We start from the raw sequence: 9,862 nt of genomic DNA, 5'->3' as shown, positions 1-9,862 counted from the left end.
ATGGAGAGCATTCTGACTGGCTGCATCACTGTCTGGTTTGGGGGTGGGAGTGGTGCTACTGCACAGGATTGAAATCAATTGCAGAGTTGTAAAATTAGTCACCTCCATCCTCGGCACTGGCCTCCACAGTATCCAAGGTATCTTCAAGGAGCAGGGCCTGAAAAAAGGCAGCATCCATCATTAAAGATCCCCACCACCTAAGACATGCCCTCTTCACACACTTTCATGATATATACTGGTGATATTAAACCTGATTATGCAATTCTTGTATGATATCTGATTTGTTAATTTTCAGAAAGAAGTATAAAATTCACCTTCAGCAAAACGAATAGTGCAAAATGAACCAACTGTTTTCTTTAAATAATCCAGTTCTGGGCTTTACTTCTCACAGTCTTTGAAATTCTGTAGTTCAGGAAAACATGTTGACCACAAAATGAAGTTTATGCCTCTGATTTCCAGGAAATCAAAGTTCAAGATTCAAGGCTTTTTAATTTAATTTCCAATATGCAAGTAGAAGGAAGAATGAAATAATTATTACTCTGGATCTAATGCAGCATAAAAAACACAATGAATATAAATACATAAGATAGCTTATAAGCATATATTGATTGTATGTCCATACTGTATATAAATTCTGAGATAGGGGAGTCTGTTGATAATTGGTGAGCACCATATTGCATGGATGAGAGAACAGTGGGCTGATGAGGAGAGTGAAGTGCATTTTCCGAGCATTTGGGACTCACCCATTTTTATATTTTATTAACTGCTGTGTTTTACAGACATGCCTGAAGGTCCAATGTGGCGATTTTTGAATTACAACCAGTAATGCAACAATGGACACAAACAGTCCATCTTTACAATGAAAGCGACTTATCCATGGGTTTTACATGGACTGGTGATCCAGGATGTCCTATTCCATTGTGACTAGTCTGTGACAAACAATTTACAAATGCAGCAGTGACTCCAGCAGAATTGAAAAGACACTTAACTGTAAATCACAGCCATATGATGTAGTGACATTTCAGCCTACTCCAAAATCACACAAGTGCTTTCCTCACACATTTTTCTTTCATCCATGTGCCTATCTAAAATGTCCTTAATATATCTGCCTTTAACATTACCCCGGCATCTCATTTTATGCAGCCACCATAACTACCTCTGATCTCCACCCTACACTTTACTCTAATCACCTTAAAGTTAAGTCCTCTCATATTTGTCATTTCCTTCCTGGGAAAAAGGCACTGGATGTTACTCCATCAGTGCCTCTCATCATCTTAAACAGTCACCTCTCATCCACCTCGCTCCAAAGAGAAAAACCCTAGCTCGCTCCACTTTTGCTTTCTAATCCAGTCATCATCTCCTCTGCAGCCTCTCTAAAGCTTCCCCATCCTCACTATAATGATGCGACCAGAAAGAAGTTCAATACTCTAAGTACAGTCCACCAGATGATTCCAGAGATATAAAATTATCTTGCAACAGTTGAACTCAGTCTCCCTATGACTGAAGGACAACACATCATATGCCTTTGTAAACACCTTTATTGAAAGATATATATACATGGACAACACAATCTCTTTGTTCCTCCACACTACTAAGAATTCTGCCATTAACCCTGTACCTGGCCTGCAAGTTCAACCTTACAAAATGTATCACTTTACACTTTTCCAGATTAAAGTCCATCTCCCATTTCTCAATCCATTTCTACATCCTTCAATGTCCCATGGTAACCTAGACAACATTCTACACTATCCACGGCATCACCAACTCTTGCATCATCAGCAAACTTACTAACCCACTGTATAGGTAAGTGTATGGTGTATGGGTAGGTGTGTGGGTATGAAAATTGGCACAGCAGGGAAATGGAATTTGTAGGCCTGTTATGTTGTTGGGCAGATGGACCCTTGATACTAGATAAGGGGAGAACAACATGTGACTCTGGTCTACCGGATAACATGCCTGAGAGCATGCGAAAAGTGCTGATTTGTGTAAAAGTAATTAGTCACCTTGTCCCTAAAGAATGCTTTTTTTACATTATTTGGTTGTAAGATTAATAGAATGCATTGTCCCTGAGGGAGCAAAGGATAGTTGTTAAAGGTCACCCGACCTTGGTACTTGCAGGTATGGAGGATGTATGTTGGCTTAATACGTGGCCAGGACTTGGATTGGCCCAAGTTAGGGTCACGTAAGCGTCAGATTGGATACCTAGCTCCATCCAGCTGGACTGGGATGTGGCGATAGTGCTATAAAGGTGTGAAAGTTCTTTCTTGGGTAGACCACTCGCCTGGGTGCCAGCTTCGGGCCAAGCCCCTGAACTGGCGCCAAGGACCTCCACCCTAGCCAGTCCACGGTCGATCACCTGCTTCAGGGACCACGCAGATGTTGCTAAGTATACTCGGCGGTGTAGACTACCAGGGGTTGCTTAAGTTAGCCCTGTCTATTAGTGGTGTAGGTAGTGTATGATATAAAGCATTTCTCGCAACTCTCTGTTTTCTTCTCTGTATTAACAATAAAATGAGTCTCGGAGGAAATACCAAGTCTGGGTCCATTTGTTCAAGCGAAACCAAATAGTTACAACATCCACCCATCACAATTATTCTTATTGGGTATCAGTTTTGTGGAACACCCACCCTTCCACTTTCTCATCCAAGCCATTTATAAAAATCGCAAAGTGCAGGAATCTCAGAACACATCCCTGTGGAACACCACTGGTCACTGATCTCCAGACAGAATATGCTCCATCTGCTACTACCCTCTACCTTCCGTAGGCAAGCCAATTCTGTATCCATGCAGGTCTCCCTGCCTCCCAAGCCACCTGACTTTCTGAATTTGCCTACAATGTGTAGCCTTCACAGACTCCTTGCTCAAATCCATGTATACCACCTCCACAGCTCTGTCTTCATCAATTTATTTAGTCATTTCCTTACAGAATTCAATCAGGCTTGTGAGACATGATCTGTCCTTCACAAATCGATGCTGACTATCCGTAATCAAGTTTCTGCTGCTGCAAATGTAAATCCTGTCTCAAAGACTCCTCTCCAATTATTTTCCCACCAAGGCGTAAGATTCACTGGTCTATAATTCCGAGGGTTAACCCTATTACCTTACTTGAACAAAGAAATAACATTTGTCCACCTCCAATCGTCTGGTACTACTCTTGTGACCAGTGAGGATGCAAAGATCTTCACTAAAGGTGCAGAAATACCTTCCCTTGCTCTCTTAGTGCCCAGGGGTAAACCTGGTTCAGTCCCAGGGACTCACTTATCCTAATGTTTCTCAAGAGTTCCACACATCTTCTTTCTTAATGTCGACATGTCGCAGCTTGTTCAATGATAACCTTACATTTGTGAAGCTTCCTCCCGTTGGTGAATGGTGAAACAAAGCATTCATTAAGGATCTCCTGTACCTCCTTGAAATAAAAGAATGTTTCCACTTTTATCCCTCACAGTCCTACCTCAGGCTAGTCATCCTTTGGTTCTTCACATACAGTACATGTAGAATGCGCTGATGTTTTCCTTAATCTTACTCATGTCCTTTTCTGGCTCTCCAAAATCCATTCTTAATCTCCTCCTGGCTGCCTTATAATTCTCAAAGCCCAAAATTTCAGTTTCTGGTCTGATGTTAATTGCATGGTGCATCCAGCTTATCTGTGTCAAGTCATAATGATAAATGGTTTTGATACTTTTCTCAACTATTCCAGAATTCAATAACATTCTTACTAATCTGTGCCCTTCATCTGTGCCGTTGATTAAATGTCACAACTATCTCAGTGTGTTTTAACCATGGATGGATTCAGCAATTTAAATTTACCAGCATTTAAGGCATTCTATGCTAATATTCAGAATCAGGTTTACTATCACCAGCATGTGATGTGAAATTTGTTAACTTAGCAGCAACAGTTCAATGCAATACATAATCTAGCACAGAAAAAAAAATAAGTAAAATAGAAATAATAATAATAAATAAACAAGTAAATCAATTACAGGTTTCCCCCGCCATCCAAAGGTAGAGCGTTCCTATGAAACGGTTTGTAAGCCGGCATGTCGCGAAGTGAAGAAGCAATTACCATTTATTTATATGGGAAAATTTTGTGTGCATTCGCAGACCCAAAAATAACCTACCAAATCATGCCAAATAACACACAAAACCTAAAATAACAGTAACATATAGTAACAGCAGGAATGATATGATAGATACACAACCTATATAAAGTAGAAATACTTTTCCATAATCATTGCCTGAACTGTTCTCCGTAGCGAAAATCTCATGCAAGCGTCGTCGACAAAAACACAGCACAAGCGCTCTCCAGTAACCTTTAAGCTATGAAGCTGCCAAATCAGACCAAATAACACGTAAGAATACACAGCCGATATAAAGTAGGAATAATGTATGTACGGTGTAGTATCACTTACCGGAATTGGGAAAGCGCGGAGCACACTGATGGTGGTGTGTTAGACTGAGTTGTCAGAGTTTGGGTGGTGCAGTGGCCCCCACCTTCCGGGCAGCGAACCGATACCGATCCGCGAAGTATGCAGCGGTAGCCAGGAGGCACACAGCACATCTTTAAGAATAAAGCCGAAATAAACATGCTAATTAATTAGGTGCCGCCCGGCACATAATTGTCGGCCCAGATCAGTGCCGATTGCCGATTGCATCGCCTCTGATCTGAGCCGACATTTACGTGTCAGGTGGCACCTAACTAATTAGCATATTTATTTCGGCTTTTTTCTTGAAGATGTGCTGTGTGCCTCCTGGCCACCGCTGCATTCTCCGCGAATCGGTATCTGTCCGCAGCCTGAGTGTTGGGGTGGTGGGATACTGGGGTGTCATCTCGTCTTCTGTTTCCATTAGAACAGGCAGCTCATCTTCTCCTACGACTGCCCGCCTCAATGTCGAAGGTCGAGGTTCATCGTCTGCTGTGGCTGATGTGGAAGGCTTGCTTGACTGTTGAGCCTCGCGCATTTTTCTATCATACAGTTGTTTGTAAGCACTCAAACCATCCTGCAAATATCCCCTAAACCAACGTACCCTTTCAAAATTAAAGTCGTACTTTATCATTACTCATTCGGTTTCGATTGTTATCCTTTCCTCTTCCAGTTGCATCAGCTCTTCATCTATCAGTTCTTGGTCATGGGAGCCAAAACCTCTTCAACATCATCTTTGCCACCTTCCACAAGCCAAACTCACTTAGTCCTCACTTCATTCACCACGATCGAAATGCTTAATTATGTCTAGTTTTACATTAAGTGTAACACCCTTACAAGCTCTTTCAGGCTTTTCCGATACCTTAGAATTCATCTTGCTAACGGATGCTCACAGGCACGTGTTAAAGCAATGCTGGCGAGAATGCCGTTCTGAATCCAGGAGAGGGAAGCTGCTCGGGGCGTGCAGCGCGCTGCTTTTTTTCGTGCGCTGCTTTTTTCGAGCGCTGCTTTTTTGGTAACAGTGAAAACACCTTCTGTAGCGAAAACAGGGTACTAATGTAGGTCTTTCGTAACAGTGAGGTTTCATAAAGCGAATGTTTGAAAAGCGGGGGGTACCTGTACATATATTGAATAGATTTTTTTAAAAACTTGCGAAAACAGAAATGTTGTACATTAAAAAAAGGTGAAGTAGTGTTCAAAGATTCAATATCCATTTAGGAATTGGATGGAGGAGGGGAAGAAGCTGTTCCTGAATCGTTGAGTGTGTGCCTTCAACACACAAGTGCACTGATTCATCAGCTAAGATGATCTCAAGTGTGGTTAACCTTCTAACGCAGAACAGGAACCTAACACCGAGCTAAATCTGACAAATGTCCGGCTGGGTACTGAATGTATTGCAGACTATAAATTCCACACCTCTGTAACTACTGCTATTTGTCACGCTCCTCCATCCGTTGCATATTCTATACCATCCGATACAAGAGTTTCACTTTTTGTCACTCCTTCCTTCTGCAGTATGCTATTGTATAGATCATCTACACTAGGGGTCGCCAACCCATCAATCACGATCAACCAGTCGATCTTTGAGACTTTCCCAGTAGATCCTGAAAAAATCAAAAATAAATGCACAAATACTGTTGTAATGTGAGCATCATAAAAATAAGTAATACTAATTAGGATAATGGTAATTTAGCAATACATTTGCTATTGAACACTGTTTATAAAGAGCGATTGTTTCCGGGTTGCGGGGTTTTAGTTCCGTTCTTTCTGCCCAGTGCTCATGTGTGTAGCTCAAACACCATGCACTGCATTTTCAGCGTAGCTTGTGCAGCATCAAAGTGACCAACTAAATTAGATAAGAGTACAGACTGTCGCAAACATCAATATACAGCAGTGTCCCCAACCTTCGGGCTGTGGACCAATATATTGCAGCGAAGAATGCAGGGGTGCAGCGGTATCCGGAACCCACCCAGCACATCTTTAAGAAAAAAGCTGAAATAAACCAGCTAATTAATTAGGTGCCGCCCAGCACGTAAATGTCGACCCAGATCAGAGGCGACGCAATTGGCAAACGCTACAGAAACAGGCATAAGCACAGGCCTGATGGGCCATAAGGCTCGGGACAGACTTTAACTTTAACCCCCCAAAGAGCGCAATTCGTGCCAGGAAAGTTGAGGAGCTGATATCGGGGTTGAAGACCCAGCAATCGTTTTCCACAAAACATGCTGCTCAAAATAAGGCTGCTATTGAAGCATCATTTCATGTAAGTCATCTTTTGGCTAAACACAAGAAACCTTTTATAGATGGCAATTTATTCAAGGAACCAATGACCATTACTGCAGAGACTGTTTTAATGACTTCAAAAACAAAACCGACATTACAACTACAATACATAATATACCTGCAACAGTGACAAGGAGGGTAGAGTCACTGTCAGAGGTCGTGGATCGACTTGTCACTCTGTGAATATTTTTCACTACAGTTTGATGAATCCCTGGATGTAATGCAAACAGCTCAGCTTGTTGTATTTGTCAGAATGGCTTTTCAGGATTTTACAACAAAGGAGGACTTCTTCACTCTTTTGCAATTAAAGGAGAGAACGAGAGGTGAGAATATTTACAATGAGTTTTAAAAATATGTCCATGAAAATGACATCCTCATTCATAAACTGGTGGCAATTGCAACTGATGGGGCTCCAGCAATGCACGGTGTGTGCGTTGGTTTTATAGCACTAAAAGTCAGTGCCTACTTTGGGTCAACTTATCTATGTGAAATTGCATTTTCACAGATGAAAATTATTAAATCTAAGTACAGGAGCTGTCTTACTGACAGACACCTCACAGACGGTCTCAGACTGGCTGTCTGTAGTTATGACCCAAACTAAGTATTTAGCCCAAGTCATCACACTGAGTGCAACAGTCAATTTTTATTCATTTATTTTTCATGTTGAAATAAAATTAAATAATGAAACTTAGAATTAAAGGTGTGAAGTATTGTAATATTCTTAAAGAAAGACAGCTATGGCCTGTTTGATATGCTAGTTACAGTGTTTTCTTGTTTGAATTAATTTGAGAGTTTGACAAAAGTATTTCGTGTAATTCAAATACAATTAGCCCAAATAAAAGGCCTCAAATTGGAAGTACAATCTGAGCTGCTTTTTCTCTAAACGATTTAGTAGGTAGATCTTCCCTTTCACTAAGGTCGAGGTAGGGGATCTTGGGCACTGTCCCACATTAGCCTCTCAAAATGTGTGACAGTGCACAAAACATACCTTTGGTGACACTTGGATTTTCCTTTCAGTGTCTGTATGGCATGTGAGTTTAAAGAAAGAATCTGCAGTTAAATGTTATCCTTTGCAATCCTTGAATATCCCAAAACAATTTACACATAAAGACATACTATTGGAACATTAGTTACTGTTTTTAGACAGAAAAAAATTAAAACAGACAAGTCAAAGATTTTTTTAAGTTTCCACTCAGATGGCTCACCCAGCAATAGTTTATTAGCTATCTCATCCTTCTCGTTACCGTGCTTACTTACTCAATATCACAGATGCATCAACATCTCTAATGAGATAACAGTATATCTGGATGAGACCAAATAAGGTCAGTTACTTAGACAATGTGCTTGCAAATACTTCAACCTAGTTTCTTGCATTAAAAAACTACGTTTAGCGTGTCACCTTTCCTAAGTCTGACATCTAAATTCCTGAAATGAAAAACCATAACCAACCTATGCCTGCTTTTTCCCATTCCCAAAAATTCTGCGACCTCAGGAAAGCTTCCAGTCATCAGTTCCAAGCAGAGAATTCTCTCTTAGAAGTGCTGCTGTTGTACAATTCCAGTGACCTGGTTTCAATCCTGACGTTGATTGCTCTGTATGTGGAGTTTACAAGTTCCTCTGTGACCACATGGGATTCCCCTGCATGCTCCACTTTCCACACACATCCAAAGGTGTGCTGGTAGGTTAATTGGTACTGAAAATTACTCCTCAAATCGGAGAGGACAGTAGAATCAGTCACGAGTTGATGGGCATGTGGCAGAGTGGGTTACATAATAATATCTGGGAGAAGTTATAGTACAGATCTGAAAGCAGTCACAAAAACAATAGGCTGAATGGCCTTATTCAGAAAGTATGTATTTCAGGATTTCTCCCATCATAATAAAGCATCCTCAACAAAATTTCAGATTCCAGAGGCTTGTTAAATTCTCTGTGGTGGAAGCTTAAATGTGTATTTGTGTCATGGGCAGCATGTCTGTTGAATGTTGTACATTTTAATCTAATCCATACTAAAAGGTGATATATCGTACATCATAGTGTCAGACAGTGTGCTGGAGATTAAACTGACCTCAGTTCCAAGGCATCGGCAATACAAAACTCAGCTCCTGTAGCAAGTGTTTTAAAACACACAACTTAGGACATAGAACAGTATAGCACTGAACAGACTATTGAGCGCACAATGCTGTTCCGACCTTGAAGCTAATTTATACTAAATATGCTCAAAATCAGAAAAAGAATTAAGTTTATTATCACCGGCATGTGATGTGAAATTTGTTAACTTAGCAACAGCAGTTCAATGCAATACATAATATAGAAGAAAAAAATAATAATAGTAATAATAAATAAATCTTATTCAGTATACTTTATATAGTATACATATATTGAATAGATTAAAAATCATGCAAAAAACATAAATGCTATATATTTTTTTAAAAATTGAGGTCATGTCCAAGGATTAAATGTCCATTTAGGAATCGGATGGCAGAGGGGGAGAAGCTGTTCCTGAATCGCTGAGTGTGCGCCTTCAGGCTTCTGTACGTCCTACCTGATGGTAACAGTGAGAAAAGGGCATGCCCTGGGTGCTGGAGGTCCTTAATAATGGATGCTGCCTTTTTGAGACACTGCTCCTTAAAGATGTCCAGGGTACTTTGCAGGCTAGTACCCAAGATGGAGCTGAATAGATTTACAACCTTCTGCAGCTTCTTTCAGTCCTGTGCAGTAGCCCCTCCATACCAGACAGTGATGCAGCCTGAAAGAATGCTCCCCACAGTACAACTATAGAAGTTTTTGAGTGTATTTGTTGACATGCCAAAACTCTTCAAACTCCTAATAAGGTATAGCCGCTGTCTTGCCTTCTTTATAACTACATCGATGTGTTGGGACCAGGTTAGATCCTCTGAGATCTTGACACTCAGGAAATTGAAACTGCTCACCTTCTCCACTTCTGATCCCTCTATGAGAATTGGTATGTGTTCCTTCATCTTACTCTTCCTGAAGTCCACAATCAGCTCTTTCGTCTTACTGACGTTGAGTGCCAGTTTGTTACTGTGGCACCACTCCACTAGTTGGCATATCTCACTCCTGTACGCCCTTTCGTCACCATCTGAGATTCTACCAACAATGGTTGTATCATCAGCAAATTTATAGATGGTATTTGAGCT

Source organism: Mobula hypostoma, chromosome 3, assembly GCF_963921235.1.
Source record: "Mobula hypostoma chromosome 3, sMobHyp1.1, whole genome shotgun sequence".
Taxonomy (NCBI): Eukaryota; Metazoa; Chordata; class Chondrichthyes; order Myliobatiformes; family Myliobatidae; genus Mobula; species Mobula hypostoma.
This window is presented reverse-complemented; position numbering follows the sequence as displayed.